At 41.4% G+C, this 23,570-nt stretch overlaps 1 protein-coding gene and 1 pseudogene across 1 annotated transcript in view; both read right to left on the reverse strand.

Moving 5' to 3' along the window:
* The window catches only part of LOC101655499 (T cell receptor alpha chain MC.7.G5-like), a 673,376-nt gene that overhangs the window by 389,341 nt on the left and 260,465 nt on the right, over positions 1-23,570 (reverse strand). The gene's annotated exons all lie outside the window — the stretch shown is intronic.
* LOC105979968 lies at positions 11,404-14,162 on the reverse strand (annotated as a pseudogene).

Genomic DNA, 23,570 nt, shown 5'->3' on the forward strand with positions numbered 1-23,570 from the left:
TTGTATATCTATCTATCTAAATATATACAAAAGGTATATAAAATCATAAGTGTCCTGGGTCTTGTTTCTCTAGAGAACCCTGCCTAACATACAAGTTTTTTTTTTTTGTTTTTTTTTTTTTGATAAATAGTCTCTGATTATTCACAGAAAATAGTTGGTTGAAATGAAGATGTGAAGAATTATTTTTGGTCTACATGGAGGTTGGACCAGACACACATTCACCTTCCTACACTCCCTTACAATTAGGAATGGCCATATGACACGGATCTGAGCAATGGCATGTAAGAGGAAGCTGGAGTCTGGGGATGGTTTTATTCTCTGGATAACAGAAAACTGTGGAAGTGGTGCTTCTTTCCCCTTTACTTCCAGTGGTGGTACCGGGAGATACATCAACCATCTTGAGACCATTAAGCAGCAAAGAGGGATGCTGAGGCATGAAGAGAAAATGAACTGGGATCTTTGGTGGGGATCAGGTGTTATTATCAAACCTCTGCTAATTTTTTTATTGTGAGATTAGTAAGTGCACTTTTTCTTTAAATCACTATTGTGAAGTTTTCTGTAATTTCAAAACAGGGAATCTTAATTGATACCTGTTAAATTCCAGTCACTGCAAGAGAGGAGGAAATTTCAAGGAGCAGATTTTTTAAAAATGTTTGAATTATTGATAAGACAGTGAAATGGTTTCATGTTAACATATTTGTGTTTGAAAGAAGATATTGGGCTGGTGACTAAAAGAGAATATCCCCTTTGGGGGAGGCCTTTGTAGCTGAAATTCAGTTAGTTTCTAAGAAACTAACTTTACTTTATGGTAGTAAAAAGCCCAATCTTTCTCCCAATAGAAGTCTAGTATGCAGAAGACAGCTACATGTGTGGCTGCTCACCAAAAGTCAGTAGCTCTGTGGGGAAAAGGCTGGCAACCTGCTCCCATAAAGATCACAGTCGAGGGAGCCCTCTGGGGAAGTTTACTCTGTCATGTGGGGGGACTCGCCTGTCCTACAGAGGCCCTCTGAGTCAGCATCAGCTTTTTGGTTGGCAGTGAGTGAGTGAGTGTGAGTGACAATCTTATCAGATAGATGACTTACTTATACAATATTTTTCTATTGTCTACTTTGTCTATTCACTTTAGTCACAGTGTTCTTTGACGTCCATCGATTTTTTTGTGTGTGGTTGACTGAAATTTGCTGCCGTGGCTAGACTGCCTGAATTGCTCTACAGAAGACTCAGCTGTCTGCTTCCTTGACTTGCACCCGGTGGCCCTCAAGACTTGAAGGACTGTCAGTGTATTAGCTGTCTCAAATTTTTTAGAATTTGATAGTGTCCAATTTATTTCTTTGGTAGCTATGCCTTAGGCGACATATCTAAGTTTACCAAAACGTACACCTATGTGTTCTTCTGAGTTTATAGTTTTAGTTCTTATATTTTTGAGTTTTTACATATCTATATACTTTGAGCTTTGATTATTTGTGTATGGTATGAACCATAAAAACCAAGCTCACGGCCATCAGGTCAACCATGCCTGTGGGTTTCCCAGGTCACTTTTTGGGAGGCCAAAGCCTCGTCTTTCTCCTGAATATGAGATGAAGTGCACTCCAGGCTCATCCTTTTGTACCCTGTTATCTAGTCCCAGGATCATTTCCGGAGGCTGTCCTTCCTCCTATACCACCTTGTCAAGAACCAGTTGGGCAGAGATGAATTGCTTTATTCCTGGACTCTCAACTCTAGCTTGTGGAGACCTACCTTTGCAGTTTTTTTAACCTACCAATTTTTAAGAGACGCGTTACACCTCTTCAGCTATGATTGTGTATTGATGAATTATCTTTCTATCCTTCCTGAAATAACTAGGTATATTCATTTTCCACCTTAAAAATAAAGTGAAGGGAAGACATTTTCTTAAGCTGCGAGCTCAATTTTTGGAAGCTAAAGCCTTTGACACATGAGGGATTTTCAGTAATGGAATGGCGGGGACAATTAGTTGTGTGCCTGATCACATTTTCTGTCAAGAAGGACGGGAGTTGGAGAAAGCACATTAGCTGGAGTCCCACTTGCAGGTCTGAGTGCAGGCCGGAGGTGCCCGAGGAGGAACTGTGCTCCTCAGCACAGAAGCAGGTGCCTACATCCTCAGAGTGGGAGGCTGAGCTGGGCGAGGGACTGTTCTTTCCTGTTCCACCAAACAGAGCAGTTAGTTTCCCATTTCTGGACAATTGATATCCTTCAGATAAAGTTATCAAGAGTACAAGATCTTCCCCGGGGTCCTGCTTATACCATAGCATGAAGTTAAACGTGCTTAAGGATTTGCAGTTCCCGGTGACAGCCTCTCTTCCCGGGATCAGCAGAGACTGAGAACTCTGATTCAGCCATTGGCCACTCACTTCTGTGTAGAAGACCAAAAAAAGAGAAAGTCTTGAAATTTCTTTTAGATCACTCCTTTCAAAGCTGCACTGGACACTCGGTCCATAGCCCTTCGCTGTTTCCTCTCCTGGCTTCCTTCCTTGCGACCCTTTCGTCGTCTCTCTGCTCGCTCACTGCCCTCACAGTATTTCCACCCCTTTAGAATTCTCTGCAGAAGAATCAGGAGTCTTCAAGACTTACATACTGGCTTCATCAATAGGATCATCAATACACTTTCAAGAAACATCTTCAAGACCTTCAACACCAAAGTATTTCCTAAATAGGATTTTCACTTGAAGATTCTCCCCTGGACTTAGAGGAACACTATAAACATCACTTTGGTGTTCAGATACCTGTTCTGTGTCATCAACCTGGCTTGTCTATTGCATGTTTCTCTGAAGGATTTGAGATAACCTTTATGGGAATTCTACACATGGAGGCACTCCCCTCTATGGGTAGGCCTCAAGATTGTAGGGGCTTAGTGACAATCTTTCAGAGCTTGAAACCAAAGTCAATGACCGATAGCGGCCCTACAGGACAGGGTAGAACTGCTCCCTGTGAGATTCCAAGACTGTAGCTGTTTATGATAGTAGAATGCCCCATCTTTCTCCCTCGAAGCTGCTGGTGGTTTTGAACTGCCAACTTATGACATATTTGAGTTACTACCAATCACACAACCGTCAGCATATCAGTATTATATCTTTCTAGGAGGGAGTTACAGGAAAATGCATACAGAGGATATGGGGGGGAAAAAAGCTCCAAGCACTTGACCAGGAACATATGATGGAAAGAATACTGAATATATCATCTATTTGGGACAGCTTATAGAGCATGAAGCAGAGAAGATGACAGGCTAGGACTCCGTGGATTTTGAAGAGAAGGAAATGCTGACAACAACAGAGCTAATAAGGACGAGGAAGGGGAGAAGTCGTCAAAATGTTAACAGTGAGAAGATTAGCTGGAGTTTTTCCTAAGCAATAATTTCAAAACCCAGGGGCTTGGGTTGTTTGAAAACATAGATCTAAATGATGATCACTTTGCTGAAGCCAACCAGCACATTTGGAAAGCAGTGGGATATTACTGGGAAATATATGGAGTGGACCATGTAGACACTCCCGAATTTTCTGACTAGCAACACCCCCCCCCCATTCTGATGGATAACCCAGAACCTTCCATAACCCAGAACCTTCCACTGCAGAGGCATAACTGCAATGGACAAAAAGCCAGCATGGTCCAGCTCTTTCCCATTGTCAAAGGACATGTTCATCATTTGTGTATTTTTATGTATGTCTGAATTAAAATAGATTTGTCAATGTATATATAATGTTTCCAATCCCTGACGACAGTTAACGGTCATGTTTATAAAGATGCTGATAATAAAAGGGAATGAACGTGAAAATTAAAACAAGTGTCCCACCTATGTCAGAACCAATTTACAACGGAGCATTTGCAATGGAACCCTGTTGCAAATTGGTACCACCTGTACTTAAAAACATGGGAACCATGCCATCCTTCTCCATCCTTCTTTGTGCACATCCCAGATTTGTATCCCACCTAGTCTGGTGGGGTACCGGTTCCCTATTGGGCTGTGACCATCAGCAACACTGCGGGAGGGGGTCACTATGAGTCAGCATTGTCTCCATGGCAGTGGGTTTCAGTCTGAATAAAGAAGCCCTGGTGGCACAGTGGTCAACTGCTTGGCTGCCAACCATGAGATCTAGTGTTCAAATCCACTAGTGGAGGAAAAAGGTGGCAGTCTGCTTCCATTTCGATTGCAACGTTGGAAACCCTATGGGACAGATCTACTCTGTCCTCTGCGGCCTCTAAGAACCAGAATCGGCTTAGTGGAAAGGATAAATCTGAATGAGCAACCAAGGATCACTGGGCTTTTTTTGTATGGGAGGGGGGCGGGGATCCCATGACATGAAAGGCAGAGAGAAGCAAAAAAATGAGGGAAGGTCCCTAACAGAATGCAGAAGGTTGCACTTGCTCACTTTCACATTGTAGTGAATAGATAGTTCTGCCTTTTCTTACAGATGCAAGTAAAGCTTCCAATAATAGCAAAACCCCACTTCTTTCAGAAAGTTTAGTTTTTAGGAAGAAAATGCAAACATGACCATTGCCATTTCAAACGCCTAAGTTCTGGGCAGAGTGCCCGAGACTGCCTCCCAGCTTCAGGCCTGATGAGGTAGAAGTGGGCTTCTCCGTGTGCTGCCCACAGTTGCCGTTTGATATCCCATGGTGCTTCTCAGAGTTAAGAGAGCTGGGAAACTTGCTTTTTTCCCCTTTAAGTGTCTGTCACTCTTTTCAGTTTCATTGCCATTTTTTTATTCTTCTTAGTACCAAGGCTCTGCCTGAGATTTACTTCTTGTGTGTATTTACCTTGTGTATCACCTTTTGCACTCCTTGTGTAGTGGGCCTAGTTCTGCATCTGAATGGTTGGGCCCAGACATGTAAAAACACAGGTCACCTTAAGGGGTTCCCCCCTCTTCAAAACGGAAATATTTTATTGGATGGAATGTTATTTATTTTTTAAAATCACAAAGAATAAGCAAAAAGAATCTCTTGAGATTATGGCAGTTTTCTTAAAAAAATCATTTTATTGGGGGCTCATATAACTTTTACCACAATCCATACATACATCCGTTGTGTCAAGCACACTTGTACATTTGTTGCCATCATCATTCCTAAAACATTTGCTTTCTACTTGAGCCCTTGGTACCAGCTCCTCATTTTTTCCCCTCCCTCCCTGCGAACCCTTGATAATTTATATATTATTATTATTTTGTCATGTCTTACACTGTCTGATGTCTCTCTTCACCCACTTTTCTGTTGTCCGTCCCCCCAGGAGGGGGTTATATGTAGATCCTTGTGATTGGTTCCCTCTTTCTACCCTACCTTCCCTCTACCCTCCCGGTATCGCCACTCTCACCACTGGTCCTGAGGGGATCATCTGTCCTGGAATCCCTGTGTTTCCAGATCCTATCTGTACCACATCCTCTAGTCTAGCCAGATTTGTAAGGTAGAATTGGGATCATGATAGTGGTGGGGAGGAAGCATTAAAGAACTAGAGGAAAGTTGTATGTTTCATCGTTTCTATACTGCACCCTGACTGGCTCGTCTCCTCCCTGAGACCCTTCTGTTAGGGGATGTCCAATTGCCTACAGATGGGCTTTGTGTCCCCACTTTGCACTCCCCCTCATTCACAATGATTTGATTTTTTGTTCTTTGATGCCTGATACCTGATCCCATTGACACCTCATGATCACACAGGCTGGTATGCTTCTCAGTTACAGTTTCGGAAACCCACAAGGAGGGTCACCATGAGTCAGCATTGAATCTATGGCAGTGACTTTGAACTTTGAGTTGAGGGTTTGGAAAGGAGGAGGGAGGAAATCCACGTGACTGGAAAAAGAAGGGGAAAATAGCTGGGAGGGGATAGAAAGACGTCGATGGAAGGAACAGTTGTCGGAGAGGTAAAGGAGAGACAGGAGCTGAGGTGACCAGTAAAAACTGTGCCCCCTAATCTTATTGTTTTAAAATGTTCAGAACCAAGTTAGAAAAAGCACTAGAAAACATGGCAGTCTAAATAAAACATCTAAGAGCAAAGGGAGATAGAGGTGAGGTTCAGGGATTATTTTATTAGAGAACTCCGTGTGGCTTAGTGGTTCAAAACCACCAGCTGCTCCACAGGACCAAGACTGGCTGTGTACTCCTGTGAAGAGTGACAGTCTCGGAACCTCACAGGGCCAGTTCTACTCTGTCCTATAGGGTCGCGATGAGTCAGTAGTGATGGCAGTGAGTTTTTGCATTGTGCAAAGCTTTTTATAAATTTCTGTTGCTAGGTGAGGGTCAATTAAACCTTTTTTAAAAGCCATGCATATATGAATGCATTCATTTAAAATGAAATAAAGAATATACATCAAATTATTAATGATTGTTTTGGGGATAGAGATAATCATAGATATTTTCCATACTATTATTTTTTGCTGTATCTTTTCTGATACTTTTGGAGTTTATTTTGGTACTGTGCATTCTGTAATAATAAAAGCAAATGCGATTTTAAAAACTGTACTGTGTTCTAAAATCTCTCTTCTGTGAAATTATGAAAAATCAGTAACATTATTTCAAATGTAATAAACAGAAATTTTGTGAATCTTTATGTGTGTGTGTGTGTGTGTGTGTGTGTGTTGAGAAGTCACATAATTGGAAGCAGTGTACATAGCCTCACTTCTAAGCAAGAAGAGTGTGTCCAATTGGCGAGATGGTAACCTTGGAGAACTGATGGAGTAAGGATACTGCTTATTATGGGCTCCTCAGAGAAAGATGGAAAGTGGCCTAATTCATGTTCTGAAATTAGTGTAAACCTGAGATCAATCTGACTACGTGTACACTCTCGTGTAGACAGCGGCATCACATGTGGGTAGAAGTATAATAATTCTAATTACAATGCTAAATATTGTTATCTTATTAAGTATAATCATAATAATATAACATTCGCTCAATCATTCTTTTAATTCATTTCATCCATTTAGTATTCCCTTCAACAATGTTTAGTAAGTGTGTTTATTGTCTACCATATTCCTTAATAGTTGCTTGGAATTAAGCTATGAGCAAAACAATGTCCTTGCTCTCAGGGAGTTTTTAGTCTTCTAATGATTTTGAAACGTGCAATTTTAGAGAATCTCTCAATACAATCTGGTACATCGGCAAACGAAAGAGGGAAAAAACTAGTAGGTTGTCAGATAAAGTATTTAAAACGTTTGCAGAAAGATATCACTCCTCCAATTTCTCAAGAAAGAGATTGGATATTTCTTTTCTATAAAATGAATGACCTTGAGAATAGTTCCCTATGCTCCAAATATTAGGTCCTGAGCTTCTTCAAGTAACGCCCCACCAGTTTATTCTAAAAAAGTTCACCTGTAAACAAAGATTTTCTTCCCCAAACACACGGAACTTAAGGTTGTAAAACCACATACTCAAAGACGACCAGATGTTTGAGAAAAGAATATCTAATATAAAAAATCGAACAAATAATCAGGGGGAAAATACCCTGGAGTGAAAACAGGTGATTAATACAGCAGATGAGGACTTTTCAAACAATTACTTTGTATTCTCAAAGGGATTCAGGTAAGCAGTATATGTGCTTTTAAAAGCTGAATGAAAAACTATGGTAGAGAAACAATCAGGAAACAAGAACAAGATATGAAAAATGAATAGTAAAATAGCTAGAGAGACTTGTTTCCTATAACCATTCTGTAATAGTTAAAATTTTTAAAAAGATTTATTTTGATATTAATACTTCTAAATAGCAATAAGTAAATTATTTAAGCAGTTGGCTATTAGACAAATGTAAAAAAGGTCAGCAACTTTTTCTATGTGGGAGACTTTTCACTAAATGGAAAAAACATCAACCACAAAACAAACATAAACCATGAGATAGTTAACAATTTAATAAAAAAACACTTAAGGGAAAAACAAAACTTTTAAGTGAAAAGCAAAAAAACATACTTTAAAATGTTTAAAAGTATAAACTTTTAAAAGGACAAAGAGAAGGTTGAATTAGTGAACAGACATCTGTAGAACATTCCTGTGTAAGAAAACAAAATCCCTTAAAATGCCAACCTTTCCAATGTAGTTCTCATCAGACCTCAGTTTTTAAACCAGACAAACTGCAGGAGGGAGAACAAGTGTATGAGAATTGTCACTAGTATTTAAAGCAAGAATACTAAAATTGGACAAGGTTATGACATGAAGATACAGTCTGAAATTACGCTGGGGCCTAGCAATAGTCCATCGGCACAGCACGCAGCCAGTACGTGGGTCATCATAGGATCCGAAACAGTCCAGAGCGTGGCTTGATGGAGTGTTTCAAGTTGTGGGGCATAAACATCACATGATTTTCGGTTTTTTATGATTTGCTAACTGCTTTGCCTACTCAAACCTCTTGTTTCCACCAGGGAACGGTTATCCTCTCTCTTTCAGTTAGGAAAACACTCTTGTTCCAACAATTCAGGTCCTCAGTGAGGCTTTCCCAGTTTAGGGTCTGGGGGCTTCCTCCGCCCACAGGCAGCAGGAAGGCTGCCCTGGCTCCAGGAGAGGAGGGCCGCGCTGCTTCCTCACTCGCCCTGCCCCCTCCGACGGTGGGCAAGAGAGGGAGGGGACGAAGGCCTCTTCGCTTAGCCTCTCCTGAGCCGAGCAGCCTTTGTCTGCTGGGGGTTCACACTGCTCTTCCCCGGGCTGTGGGGGAGAAGTCCCTGCTCTTGGGCGGGTACTTCTTATCTCTTCCTGCCGGGCTTCCGTCGTCCTGCGGCCGCTGTCCAAGTGCTGGCTCCCTCCGGATGGCGTTGCAGGGGCTCTTCAAGGGCTCCAGAGGCCGCCACCGACTGGCGCAGCTGCAGCGTTGGGTGATGGGGCTTGGGCTCCTCCTAGCTGGTGTTTGGGAGGCTCCGCAGGCTCTGCCCGCTGGGGCGCACACCGGGGCGGCTCAGGGAGGGAGTGGGGAGTGTGTCCGATAAATGGTTCTGAACCCGGGCAGACTGATTTGCTTTGAAATAAATGCAGGGGAATTGCCTCAACAAAAGGATGTAGCATGCTATTGGTTTGCTTTCTTTCTGCTCCCCTGCCCCTTCTTTTTATCTCTGGGTCCGAGAGCCTGGAGTGCTCAGACGGCTCCGAAGATTATTATGTTGTGGACAGGTGCCTGTAGCCACATCCAACTGGGAGAACTGAGGGGGGATGGGCTTGGCACCTCCAGAGGTCATATGGGGAGTGGATGGATGCTAAATACCTTTTCTTCGGCACAAGCTTTATGTTTCTTCAGGTTACTTTTTTAAACTAAAAGATAATTTTATTGGGGGCTCTTGCAGCTCGTATAATAATCCATACATCAATTGTATCAAGAATATTTGTACATATATTGCCACCATTATTTTCTAAACATTTACTTTCTATTGAGCCCTTAGTATCAGCTCCTCTTTTTCCCCCTCCCTCTGCTCCACCCTTGTTGTGACCCCTTGATAAATTATACATTACTATTATTTCCCTATCTTACACTAAAGGTCACTTCTTGATGTTATTGGTCCTTCTCAAATATTTTTTTGTTGTTAACATCTCTCAAATCAGTTTATCCTTTTTTTCCGTGTGGGGATGGACAAGAATTTCTCCTTTCAATTTTGCACTAGAGAATTTAGTAACTGCTCTTACTGACACTCAATTGCACTGTGATTCTTGCATATTTGGAGGGAGATAAAATTCTTAATAGGAAGTAATTATCATTGCTATACAAGCACATTCAGGAACATAAAATATGACATAGGCATTGCAATAACGGAAATGAGATCTTATATAAAAAGCAATTTTTACATGCTTGAAAGACTTTTTTTGCAAAATAATAAAAACTATTAACTGATAGTGGGGATTTAGAAGCTATAAAAACACATGTTTTGACTATAGACAATTCAAATCCCCAATTTACTGCCATCAAGTCAATGCCTCCTCCCAGCCAACCTATAGGACAGGGTAGAACCGCCCCTTGTGAGTGTTCAAGATTGTAACTTTTACTGGGGGTACAGAGCCTCACCTTTCTCCAAGGAGAGGCTGGTGGTTTTGAACAACTGACCTTGCAGTTAGCAGCACACGATCTAACCACTACTCCAACTAAAAGTATATTAAAAGGTAAAAGATGCCATAAACAAAGTCACAAACCAAATATAAATAATTTATATAGACATATAAACACACAATATAGCGGTCTGCTTTAGATATCTGTGTGTGTATCTATCACATGTAGGCAAGGTATATGTGAGCGTATTTCTTTATTTATTATTGTGGCTAGGTACTTGCCCGTCAGTCCAGCTCAGAGCAACCTTATGTAAAGCAAGGAAACACTGCCCTGTCACGCACCACGCACCACCCTCACAGTTGTTCTTACGTTTAAAGTCATTGTTGTGGCCACTGTGGCAAACCAACTTGCCAGGTTTACGAGCATGATGTCATTTTCTAGGCACTGGTCTCTCCTGATAACGTACGGGTTCCAAGTACTTGAGAAAGGTGCCTCACTGTGCTTGCTTCTAAGAAGCATTCTGGCTGTACTTCCAAAACCGATCTGCTCTTTTGGCATTCCATGGCACAAGCCTCTTCACCAGAACCATAATTCAAATGCACCAATTTTCATTTGGTCTTTCTTTTCAATGTCCAAATTTCACATGCATATGAGACCATTGAAAATACCATGGCTTGGGTCAGACACACCTTAAGATTTTTTGCACTTCAAAAAGGTCTAGTGCAGCATAGTTACCTAATATGATATGTCCTTTTGCTGCTTCCGGGAACATAGATGTTGGAGCCAAGCAAGATAAAATCTTTGAGGACTTCAATCTTTTCTCTGTTTATTATGATGTTACTAATTGATCAGTTGTGGGGATGTTGGCTCTCTTTACATTGGCTTGTGATCCACACTGAAGGCTGCAATCTTTGATCTTCATCAGCAAGGGCTTCAAGTCCTCCTCACGTTCAGCAAGCAAGGTTGCATCATCTGCAGATTGCAGTTGTTAATAGACCTTCCTCCAATTTTAATGCTGCATTCTTCTTCGTATAATACAGCTTTTCTGATGATTTGCTCAGCAGATAGATTGAACAAATGTGGTGACAGGATACAACCCTGATGCACAACTTTCTTGATTTTTTGTTCAAGTTCCAGGAGTCTTTATTGTTTGAATAGCAGCACACAAAACTAGGCAGAGAAGTCCCTGAGGAAATGGTGGCCATGTTTCACTGGGATCTGTCCTCCGGTCCTTCACCTTCTAAGCACTTAGAGATTTTTCTATTGATGCTACTAGGCACTTATTTTGATCACAAATGCAATCCAAGTGTGAATAAATAAATGTTTATCCTTTCATACTCCCCCCACTCACATTTCTTTAAATAGGGGGGAAAAAGGTGCTCAATGTCTTCTCAGAGCCTGTATGCACATAGTTGTCCCACCATTGTTTTAAAAACAGACTGTAATTGGTCTTCCCAAATCCTTCTTGAACTATAGCTCTTTCGCCTAAATCCAGGGGCAGCAGTCTTTACTGGTATTGTCGATGGTCTCCAAAAGGGGAGGATGGTAACTGGGTTGACGACAACTAGGAGGGATCTTCAGCAAACTGAGGACCATTGGGAAACTGCGCGGAGACAAATCTTGTCAACAGGATACCAGCTCCTTCCATTAAAGCTAGGAGAACACCACCCATTGATTGCAGCTGACCCCACCACGGCCACCGGTCCATTTCTTGCTGCCAGGATGGCTCCTGTTAAGGCACCACTTGTGATAGAGTTCCAGGGGTCTTCTTTGTCTTGGACTTGAACCATACTGCAGTCAATCAGGGAAAACAGGCCTCCCCAAACTGCAAAGCTGCCTCCCAACTGTGGCGCCCTGGTCTTAATGGCTGTCAGACTCCCTCATAGTCTATGGTTGACTCCCACGGGGGAATTCCGAAAACCTTTGATGGCTTGGAAGATAACACCACCTATGGTGCCCACGGTGAAGGCTCCCCCGCAGTCATCCACGGTGCACCCAGGGCAAGGTTCTCGCCCATACTCCTCCACTTGACTCCCATCTTCTTGATTTTAAACCAAGAAGTATCCTCTTGTTCTGCTTACACAACTGCCTCTTGATTTATGGACAAACTCTGCATGTGCACAATGTAGTGTTCTGGAATTGCCATCCTTCTTAAGGCTGTCCATTGTTTGTTATGATCCACACACTTGAATGCCTTTTCATAGTCAGTAAAACACAAATAAACATCTTTCTTCTACCCTCTGCTTTCAACCAAGATCCATCTGACATCAGCAATGATATTTCTTGGTCTCCACCCTCTTCTGAATCTAGCCTGAACCTCTGGCAGCTCCCTGTCAATGTAGTGCTGCAACCGTTGTTGGGGGATCTTCAGCAAAATTGTACTTGCATGTGGTATTAATGATATTGTTCTATAATTTACACATTCTGTTGGAAGTTCTTAGGAATGTGTACAAATATGGCTTTCTTCCAGCAAGTTGTGCAAGTAGCCATCTTCAAATTTTCTGGAATAGACAAGGAAGTGCTTCTAGCACGTCATCAGCTTGTTGAAATATTTCAGTTGGGCTTCTTAAGCTTTGGTGAAGCCTGTTGACTTTGGGTGACCCTACTGGTTTCTGAGATTGTAAGTCTTTATTGGAATAGAAAGCCTTTTCATTCTCCTACAGTGTAGCTTGTGGTTTCAAACTGCTTATCTTGTGGTTATCAGCACCAATTGATGACCACTATGCCACCTGGGCTCCTTCCTATGGGTTTACAAGGCTGTACATCTTTGTGGGAAAAGATTGCTTCATTTTTCTCCTACAGAGTGCCTACTGGATGTGGCCTCCTGACCTTGCAGTTAGCAGTCCCACACTTACCTGACAGGACCACCAAGGCTTCCCCTCTCTCTCTCTCTCTCTTAGCATCGACTCCTCATTTATTGACATGGTTAGGTTACAAAGAGCAGGTCATTATAAGCAAATGGAAATTATGTAAGAGTGGAGGATGACCAAGAAGTAGAGGATGATTAGATCATTATATAATTCCAAATTATATCATTACATCTCTGCCAAATTTCAATATTACATAACTGCCAAACTACTGAGAATTATACCCAGTCAAGTTGACACATAACAACCTTTACAGCCAGTATTTCTCTTTTCAAACACTGCCTTCATTACTATCCTGCATGTATCACTAACACAATGGAGAGTAGATAACTTTTGTCATTTTTGTACATATTAAATGTCATAAATGAGACAATCACTAAATGAAGAGTCTATGCATTGTTTTGGTTTTGATCTGCTAGTATTTGAAGGTGAGAATCAGTTTAAGGGCTGTGGCTTCAAGGTATTGTTCAATGAATGCAGGCCGAGATGGTTTTTCCTACATCACAGCTATACTGTCCATCGTTTGTAGTCTTCTTTCCAGGTGAGGATCTGGGCTTCTCCCTAGTCTCTGTTGCACAGGAGTCTGGTGGGCAAGTTCTGAGATTTCGTTACTGCAGTTCCTATTCCTCTGATTGTGATTGTCTTGATCGCATAGAAATAGTCTCCTGAATCTCCTGGCTTGATGGCTGTGATGGTGAGAGTGCTAGTGTTGGCTGCTAGGTGCAAGTTCAGAGAAAAGCATCCATTTTGTAGGCATTGAGCTGCTAACCTCAAGGTCAGCAGTTCAAACCCTCCAGCTGCTCCATGGGAGAAAGATGAGGCTTTCTATCCCCATAAAGAAAAGTTTCAGTCTCAGAAACCAACATGGACAGTTTTTCCTTGTCCTAGAAGGTTTCTGTGAGTCAGAGCTGACTTGATAGCAGTGAGTTTCTTTTAAATGATGACCAAGAAGTTATATCAAATCTTTTTCTGCTGGAATTCTTCCCAAACCAAGCAAGAGCATTTGCAACGTATTTGCAGTTTAGAGTCACACACTTCCCTGCTTGTGTAACTAACTCAGGCGGGGACTGAATGGTACTTTGATCTCTGCTGGATTCTGCAGAGGAAGTGACTGGGTTCACAGTGTGCTGACCCTCAATAGTCTTCTTTAGAATCTTCCCTCCCTCCCACTCTTTACAGACTGTCATGAAAGCAAAAGGAAGCACAACTTTGTTTCTGTCACTCCTTCTCCCTCACGTGTCTCCTTAGGTTTCCAACCTACACCTTGTGGCCCTGAGAGTGACTGAATCCTTACCCAGATAGCTGGAGGATACGGCCACCCACAGCAGGTGGGGACAGCACATGTTGGCAGCCTCCTTCTCGTCTCTTCTCGTTGAATCAAATCTACCTTGCTCAGCCCCAGCCCCAGCTGTCCTATTCTAGCACATACTAGTTGTATAAACTCAGCAAGTTCATTTTTCTGAGACTTACTTTTATACCTTATGAAGAAATAGTATCGTTCAAATTGTGTTGCTACTATTAGGCACCGTAGCATTTTTTCTGTCTTATAATAATCATATGTACAACGGAATGAAACACAACTTGTCCTGTGTTATCCTCACAGTTGTTTTGTTCGATCTCACTGCTGCAGCCACTGGGTCAAGCTATCTTCTCGAGAGTCTTCCTCTGTGTGCTGCTCCTGTCCTTCACTGAGCATTCTGTGCTTTTCTAGGAACAGGACTCTCCCGAGAAGTCGCCAAAGTACCTGAGATAAAGTATCACCCTCGTCACACCTTAGGAGCCTTCTGGTTGTACTTCTTCCAAAGCAAATTATTTGTCACTCTATCAGTCCTGCTACTTTCAATATTCTTCACCAACACCATAATTCAAATGCATGACTCCTTCTTTAGACCTTGCTCCGCTTTCACATGCCTGTGAGGTGCCTGAAATTACCATGGCTTGGGCTAGAACACCTTAGTCCCCAAAGTTATATCTATGCTCTTTAACGCTTAAAAAAAAAAAAAGGTCTTTTATAGCAGATTTACCCAAAGCAATACATCATGATTTGATTTATTGACTTCTGCTTCCATGAGCATTACTGTGGATCCAATTCAATGAAACCTTTGACAATTTTTAACTTTTCTCCATTATCATGATGTTGTCCATCGGTTCAGTTGTGGAAATATGTTTGCTTTATATTGAGTTGTCAATTGCTCATATGTAAGTTCAGGTTGAAGCTGAAGAAAATTAAAATAAGACCCTGAGAACCAAAATTCAACCTGGAGTCTATTCCACCTGAAAATTGAAAGGATCTCAAGAGCAGATTTAGCTCACTGTGCACTAATGACAGTAGACCTGATGACATTAAGAACATTAATCCTGAAGAAAGCAAAGTTCATCGAAATGACAAGAACAAAGAAAGACAAGAACAAAGTGGATGTCAAAAGAGATTATATGGAAGGAAGAAGTCCAAATGGCACTAAAGCATTAGCCAAAAACAAGGCTCTAGGACAGACTCACCCATCTATGCCAAGAAATTTGGAATATAGCTACTTGGAAGTGATATACATTTGTGCCCATTCCAAAGAAAAGTGACCCAAAAAGATGCTCAAATTCTAGAACAATATTTTTAATATTACATGCAAATACAATTTTGCTGAAGATCACCCAATGCTGTTTGCAGTGGTTCATGGACAAGTAGCTGCAAGAGGTTCAGGCCTGATTCAGAAGAGGCTATGGAGCAGGAACTAGCCTTGTTGATGCCAGATGGATACTAGCTGAAAGCACTGGTAGCAGAAAGATATTCACTTGTGCTTCATTGACTGTGCTAAGACATTCTACTGTGTAAACAGTGGTCAGCCTTGAGAAGAATGGGAATTCCAGAACACTTCAGTTTACTCCTGCGGAACTTGTACATGGACAAAGGGGCAGTTGTGCAAGCAGAAGAATGGGATACCGCATGGTTTAAAAACAGAAAAGTTGTGCATAAGGCTTGTGTCCTCTCACCATATTTGTTCAATCTATACACAGAGCAAATAATCAGAGAATCTGTATTATGTGAAGAAGAATGCAGTATCAGGATTGGAGGAAAGTCTATTAACAAGTACAATATGCAGGTGATGCAACCTTGCTTGCTGAAAGGCAGGACTTGAAGTCCTTGCTGATGAAGATCAAGGATTGAAGCCTTCAGTGTGGATTAGAAGTCAATGTAAAGAAAACCAACATCCTCACAACTAGAACACTTGATAACAGCATAATACATGGAGAAAAGATTCAAGTCGTTAAGGATTTCCCACATCAATGCTCATGGAAGCAGCAAAGAGATCAAAGTACACATGGTATTAGGTAACTGTGCTGCACAAGACCTCTTAAAAAGTGTTGTAAAGCAACGACATTAGTTTGAGGACTAAGGTGCACCTGACCCAAGCCATGGTATTTTCCATGGTCTCAAACGCATGTGAAAGTTGGACATTGAAGTAAGACAAATGGAGAACTGGTGCCTTTGAATTGCAGTGCTGGTGGAAGAATCAAATCTTGAGAGTACCACGGGGTGGCCGAAGAACCAACAAATCTGTCTTGGTAGAAGCACAGTCAGAGAGCTTTGTAGAAACCAGGATAATGGGACTTTCGGTCTCAAGGATTTTGGACATGTGGTCAGGAGAGACCAGTCCCTGGAGAAGGACATTATGCTTGGAAAAGTAGAGGGGCAGCAAAAAGGAGGAAGTTCCTGGACAAATGGATTGACTTAGGGCCTTCACCAGTGGGCTGAAACACAATGGTTAGCATGGCACAGGATGAGGTAGAGTTTCACTCTTGGTGCATATGGTTGCTACTAGTCACAATGGACCTGATGGCATCTAACAACAACAACAACAACAACAACAACAACAACTGTGTTGATCTATAATCTATAATGAAAATTGTAGCCTTTGATCTTTATTAGTAAGTACTTCCTTCAAGTCCTCTAAGCTTTTAGCGAGCAAGGTTGTGTCAGTTGCATATTGCACGTTGTTAATAAGCCTTCCTCCTAGCCTGATGCTACATTCTTCATATATATCAAAGCTTATATGATTATTTTCTTGGTATACAGGTTAAATACATACGGTGAAAGGATACAACCATGACATACACCTCTGATAATTTTTAAACCATTCAGTATATCCTTGTTCTGTAGAATGCCTGCACGTTGGTCTACCATGTACAGATGCCACATGAGCACATCTAAGATTCTGGTATTCCCATTCTTCACAATATTATCCACAGTTTGCTATGATCAACCCAGCAGAAGGCCTCTGCAGAGTTGTTACCCTGAAGCTGGAGTCCATGCCCTGCAATGATGAGACTCCACTCCACCCACTCCAGGAATGTGTGTTTATTAGACAGCTATATAATAAAGCATGAACAGTGACAAAGGCTGTTCGTGAGTACTCAACTCAATCTAGTTCCTGGGCAACGTGTATACTAATTTCTCTAACAACATTACTTACATATTATTTTCAAGTGGGCTATAATTCTTAAAATACATGATAGGTCACCAAAAACAGTCATAAAGTAGTGAGTACATAAAGCATGGTGATAAATGAAAATAATTATATAATTAATTATCTTTTTGTCTACTTTCCAGATAATCGCCCCTTATCAATCTTCTACAATGACCAAGAAAGATGGAGGGGCTAATTCATAATTAAGCAGGATTCAAATAGCAATGAGCATTCCAAATTCTTGTTTGAGTATTTGAAAAATAACCAAACCTTAGAATTATAAGTATAAAAATGATTTCAGCATGATTGATTATACTTAAACACACTGACTCAAATAAAAGTTAGTGTCTTACTCACAATTCTTAATTACAACTCACAGTCAATTTAAAAAAGCAAATATATCTATGGTATTCTTTACTTTCATCCAAGATCTATCTGTCATAAGGAATTATATCCCTTGTTCCACATGCTCTTCTGATAATTGTTTTCATTTCTGACAGCTTCTTGTCAATGAACTGCTGAAACTGTTTTTCAATTATCTTGGGCAAAATTTTATTTACATAGACTATTAATGACACTAACATTTTGGCATTCTCTGGGATTGCTTATCTTCAGAATAGGCACAAACACGGATCTCTTCTAGTTGGTTGGCCAGGTAGCTGTCATTTAAATTACTGCCACAGAGGAGTGAGTACTTCCAATTTTCCTAGATTTATACTTTGTATACACCATGTTCTGATTATTAATGGATGTTTGACATGGGTTCTTCTCATTTTGAGTCATGCCCCATCAGCATATGGAGATCTGGAAAGCCTGGGTCTCCCATCAAGGTTGACACTATTTTGAGGACTCAGCTCTTTCTTGTGGTGTGTTGAATGCTTCCACCCTAAATAAGGGCCGCAGCATCTAGCACCATGTCCGAAAGTCTTATGCTTCTATCCTGTGGCTGTCATTGGCCAATCTCTCTGAAGTGGACTATCTGCTCACTCTTTCTCATCTATCTTAGTCCAGAAACTCCACTGAGCCCTGTCTACAGTGGGTGTCCTACTGGTATTTGAAATATCAGCAGCATAGCTTCCAGCATCACAGCAACCTGTAAGCCAGCACACTATGAGAAATGGACAGACAAGTGATGATAGTTACTATTAGTATTATTGCAAAAATAAAACATACTGATGCAACGATTTACTTTGTATACATTAAAAGGCAATAGCTAATTTCTCTATAACAATATAGCTAGACCTCAAGCCCCCTCCCTCTTTTGAATAAAAGTACATTCCTGGGCAGAACATTTATGCAAGTTAGCACTTACGCTAAAATGTTACAAGCAATAGGATATATATTTTCCATCTACTTCTACATTTTAATATGATAAGACTAAAATGTGCATTACAAGCCCAAAGTGCTAATTTCTTCGGAGAAAAGAGAACAGATGAAGTTGTGACCAGAAAAGACTTTTTCTCTAACTGTAATCTTCCAACATTTTAAAACTGAGAAGACATTCGTTTCCTACATGTACAAATTTAATTAGGTAAAATATTACTTAAGTATTTTAAATTAATTGATAAGACAAAACTCAATATGAGACTATAGCTACTTAATGTTCCATCTTTGAAACCAGAAATGGCTTCCCATGAGATGTCAATGGAGATTTCTGAGTTTGGTGTACAATCAGTTCAATGATCTGCTTTTTGGTTTTACTACCGAGAAAAAAGAAAGGAATTGATGGTAGCCCTTACTTACTTATCTGCCCATCGCAAAGATGCCTTTGAGATATGCAGAGAACATTTCCGTGGAGGCTCTGTTTGCGGCTCTGGGAGGAGAACTGGGGTGGAGAACTCCGGATGGTAGTAAGCCTGGAAGTCCCAGAGACAGAGCAAGAGAGAAGATTCAGAGAGGAAGACGAACAGTCTACAGCAGAGGGCTAGGGTCGAGAAGAGCTCTCACTTGTTTGGAGCTAGGAGTCTTTCAGATAATTTTTATTTTTAGTTGTTAAAACAAGTTCATAACCATTACTCTAAAAAAGATAAAATAGTATAACATTAAAATTCACAATGCCTTAAATGAACACCTATGTTTCCTTTTGCATGAACTCTTCCAGTTTTCGATCTATGTCTTTCAATTACTTGAAATTACTATAAGCATTACATGGTCACGAGTATGTATTCTGCACTTAGCCAAATGTCAAGAGAGTTTCCAAATGAGCTCATTAAATGGTTGTCAACCATTTAGTCACCCTTTTATGCAACTTCCTCTAATATTAGTTTGTACAATTTTTTTCTATTTAAAATCATTTCTTAAGAAAAATTCTGAGAAATGAGGTAAAGGTATGAAGTGTTTAATGAATCCCCAAACCCTTTCCAATCATTCCTTATGGAGTGTTGTACCCGTTATTACATTTCTATCTACAGAGCATGGAATCCTGGTGGTGCAGTGGGTTGATGGTGTTCTCTTTGTTGTGTTCATGAGGTTCTGTCAGTGGAGGGTGTGTCTTCTCCTAATCACTTTTGAGTTATATGGGGTAGCATGGACACAAGACACCCAAGGACAAATGGGGGGAAACAGTGCAACAGGAAGATTGCCATGAACCAAAAATTGCTGGAAGATCTCCAAAAACAGAAAGAGAGAGAGAGAGAGCACTTTCTCTAGAACCAGTGCTTCTAGCCTCCCAAACTGTGAAAAATTAAATTTCTGTTCTTTAAAACTGGGTTTGCAATTCTTTTATTCTGATTCAATGCCCTGCTGGGACTTTGCATTCTATCCAGATACTGAATCAGAATGTACATTGTAAGATGTTCCTCCGGTGGGTGATTCTTATAGAGCCCGAGTGAAAGGCAAATTCTCAGTGGGAGTGGACCTAGAATGGAATTGTGGTGTTTCTGAAACAGCAGCACAAGGAATCAAAGGGACAGGACAGGTAGGAGAAGGATGTCGCTGGATACTTAACTCAGGGTCAAAGTCATGTCTCATTACTACTTTCAAAGCAGGATTATTATTCAGGAAGCTTACACTCCAAAGGTATTTGCTTATTTTTATGTTTTATAAGAGGGAGTACTCCCCCACCACACCAAACCCTACCCCCCAAAAAAACAGAAAAAATGCTATGCTGCTAGGCAAGCATCTAGCAACTCACTCTGAGTTAGTGCATCCAGTGGGGTCATCTGGGAAGGTTCTCTGGTCACAGTGAATTTTTTTATAAAAGCAGTTTCACTTGAACCTAATTTTTTGTGATGGTTGATTTAAGAGAACAGCATGAGACTGTGAAATTTTGTTTCCTGCTCTGTGTGTGCGTGTGGTAGGGAATGCTGCAGAAATCATTGTGAGGTTGAACACACCTTAAAAGAACAGCGCTACAGAAAAAACTCAAATGTGTGAGTGGTTTTCTTGTTTCAAAAAAGGTAAAATGTCAATTGATGAAAAACCTCGTTCAGGACGTCCATCATCTTCCAAAAACTGTCGATTGGTAGTGCATTTGGAGTTCATTCCACCAGGCCTGACTGTTAATCAAGCTCTCTGTTTAGAGGCTCTGAAAAGATAGCATAGCAGTGTGCGACAAAAAAGGCCTGAGATGGGACAGATGGGGGACTGGTCTTGCCACTGTGACAATATAGCTGTTCACACAGTCATCTCAGTGTGCTAGTTTTTGGCAAAAAATGCATGCCTCTCTTGCCTCCCACACCTAAATCACATCACGTCTCACCATGCAACTTCTTTTTGTTTCCACAAATGCAGAGGGACATAAAAGGACAGCGATTTGATGACCTAGAAGAGGTAACGTAAAAAAGGAGGGAGGTGCTGTTAACATCCAAACAGATTAATTTGAAAAATATTTCCAAGACTGGAATTGCAGATTTGCCAAATGTATTGAGTGTAATGGAGAGTGCTTTGAAGGTGATAAGGTTGTTTTGTAAAAAAAATTTAAATACATAGCTTTGAAAAAAAATCTCCTGTTCCCCACAAAAAAAAATTTGGGTACCCCCTCGTATAGTTAGAGGAGTCTGTGGGTCCTCTGTCTCCTAAATACTGTGACAACTGAAAAAAACAAAACCAAACCACATGCACACACACACACACACACACTGAGCGGTTAGGGGTGCCCCCTGTCCCTATCGAGCACAAGTGTTCTTGCACTGCCTCCCCAAGAGGAATGATCTCTGTGCGCCTCTGTCATCGCACAGAAATACGTGGCAGTGTCTGCAGGAACCAGACTTCTGATGTACAGATTTGTCATGCCTGTGGTGGCTTTTGAATCAAACCTTCCTCTGCCCAAACCGGCTTCTCCTGTTCCTGTTCCTTTTCCAGTGGATCTCCACGATCTGTAGAGGATGTATTCAGGTGCCTGGGCTGGGTAGTGTCGATACCAGTAGAGACGAACAAGACTCACAGTTGTACTATAATTACAAAGAAGGGTCACAGACTCCCCCTCGGTTGTAGACACTTCAGGCTCCTGAGGTCTGATCCAGGCTGCTCCCTCAGGACCTACAAGGACAAAGACACACATCAGACTACCTGTTTCCCCTAGGAGGGCCGTTCCCCAGCAGGACAGGGCTTACTGACCTGGAAGGGCCAGTGCTAGAAGCAAAGAGTAAACAAACTTGATGTCCATGGTTTCTTCTGAGATCTTGACTTTGGACCTTTGTGGATGTTCTTACAGCCTCTGGGAGGGATTTCTGGAGGGTAAGCGTCATGGCTCACAAGTCAGAAGTGGGAGGGGCTCAAAGAGTCATTTTTTTTTTTTTAAGGCAGAGAAACGCCTCCTTTTGTGGTGACTTGAGAAACACTCATTCTTTGTCGAAAATAAGTGGAATGCCCCACAACTCTCTAAACCTAGTCATTAGATGAACACAGATGAAATAAAAAGTATAAGACAAAAGTGTGCTGCAGTCATTTTTATAGGCTGAGATTACAGGGCCTTTAATTTGTTCTTTTATAACAATTGCATATTAACTTTGCAATAAGAATTCTTTCCATCACAATAAATATTACCTTGGTGAGAGATTGATATTTTGAGATGTAAAATTCTGTGGTCCTTGCTACAGTAGAAACAGGAAAGGGTAAACGCAAATGGTCCCCATTCCAGCCACATCATCTTTCCAGACAACAGCAACGCCTCTTCGCATTGCTAAGGCAGAGTGGACAAGCTTGGGGATCAGAACAGGGACTTCAGATTCTTTATCAGGAGCTTTTTGGAAAACTAGAAAGACAACAAATGAAAAAATGATCCAGCCACCAAAATTATATTAGAAAGTTAGACTCATCAATAAAAATTCATTTTTCCAAAGAAATGAGGAGAAATAGAAGGTTGATTTCTTGAGTCCAGAAAGGAAAGAGGGACACTTTTCCCCCGGTTGCCTACAAGCGGGGAGCCCTGGTGGCACCATCAGGTACATGTTGCACTGCTAATTGCAAGACTGGCTCTCCCAACAGACCACATGTCTTGGGCGGAAGGTGAAGCTAACTGCTCCTTTCATGATCAACAAGGCCTCAGAAACCCTCCAGAGAGCCAGTGTAAGGAGAAGCTTCTCTGACAGTGGGTTCCAGTGCTTCCATGAGGGCTTACAGTCTCAAAAGCCCTACAGAGCATTGCTAGGAGTCTGGGCTGTCTCAATGGCAGTGGACTTGGGCTTTTCCAAGCAAGAAGCACCCTGGATGGTGCAAGCAGTGAACTCTGTCAGCTGCTAATGGAAAGGATGGAGGCTTGAGCCCAGGCAAAGGCCCCTCAGAAGAAAGGCCAGAAGATTTACTTCCAAAGACTCAGCCGCGGAAAACCCTGTGGGACAGAGTTCTGTGTGGATACAAACGGCGTCACCATGAGTCAGGGTTGGCTTGGTGGCAATGGGTTGAAGGGATCGGATGATCTGCTGGTCATGGAGACTAGTGTTTATTTTGATGCGTGGAAAGAGCCCACGGATTATAAAGTAATTATTGTGATCAAAAGTACTAATCCAAAAAAAAAAAAGTACTAATCCAAAAGTACAGAATTTCCATTTGGGTATAATGACCTGGTTTTTGGAATCAGACCATGTCATAAGTGAAGAGTAGGTGTAAAAAGAGAGACACAGAGAGAAACTGATATAGACACAGAGAGAGAATGAAAGAGAGACGTGGTGACACCATCAGAGAAGTGTTAGAAGTGGTAGGCTGCTAATGACAAGGTCAGTAGTTCAAATCCACTAGCCACTCTGCAGAAGAAAAATTAGACAATCTGTTCCCATAAAAATGGTGAAGGGAGATGTTGGATACTGTAAGATACAGTACTCCCTCAATGCAAGAATACTTTCTTCTATTAAA

This window comes from Echinops telfairi, unplaced genomic scaffold, assembly GCF_000313985.2.
Source record: "Echinops telfairi isolate 266 unplaced genomic scaffold, ASM31398v2 ScPeMD7_18;HRSCAF=68, whole genome shotgun sequence".
Lineage (NCBI taxonomy): Eukaryota > Metazoa > Chordata > Mammalia > Afrosoricida > Tenrecidae > Echinops > Echinops telfairi.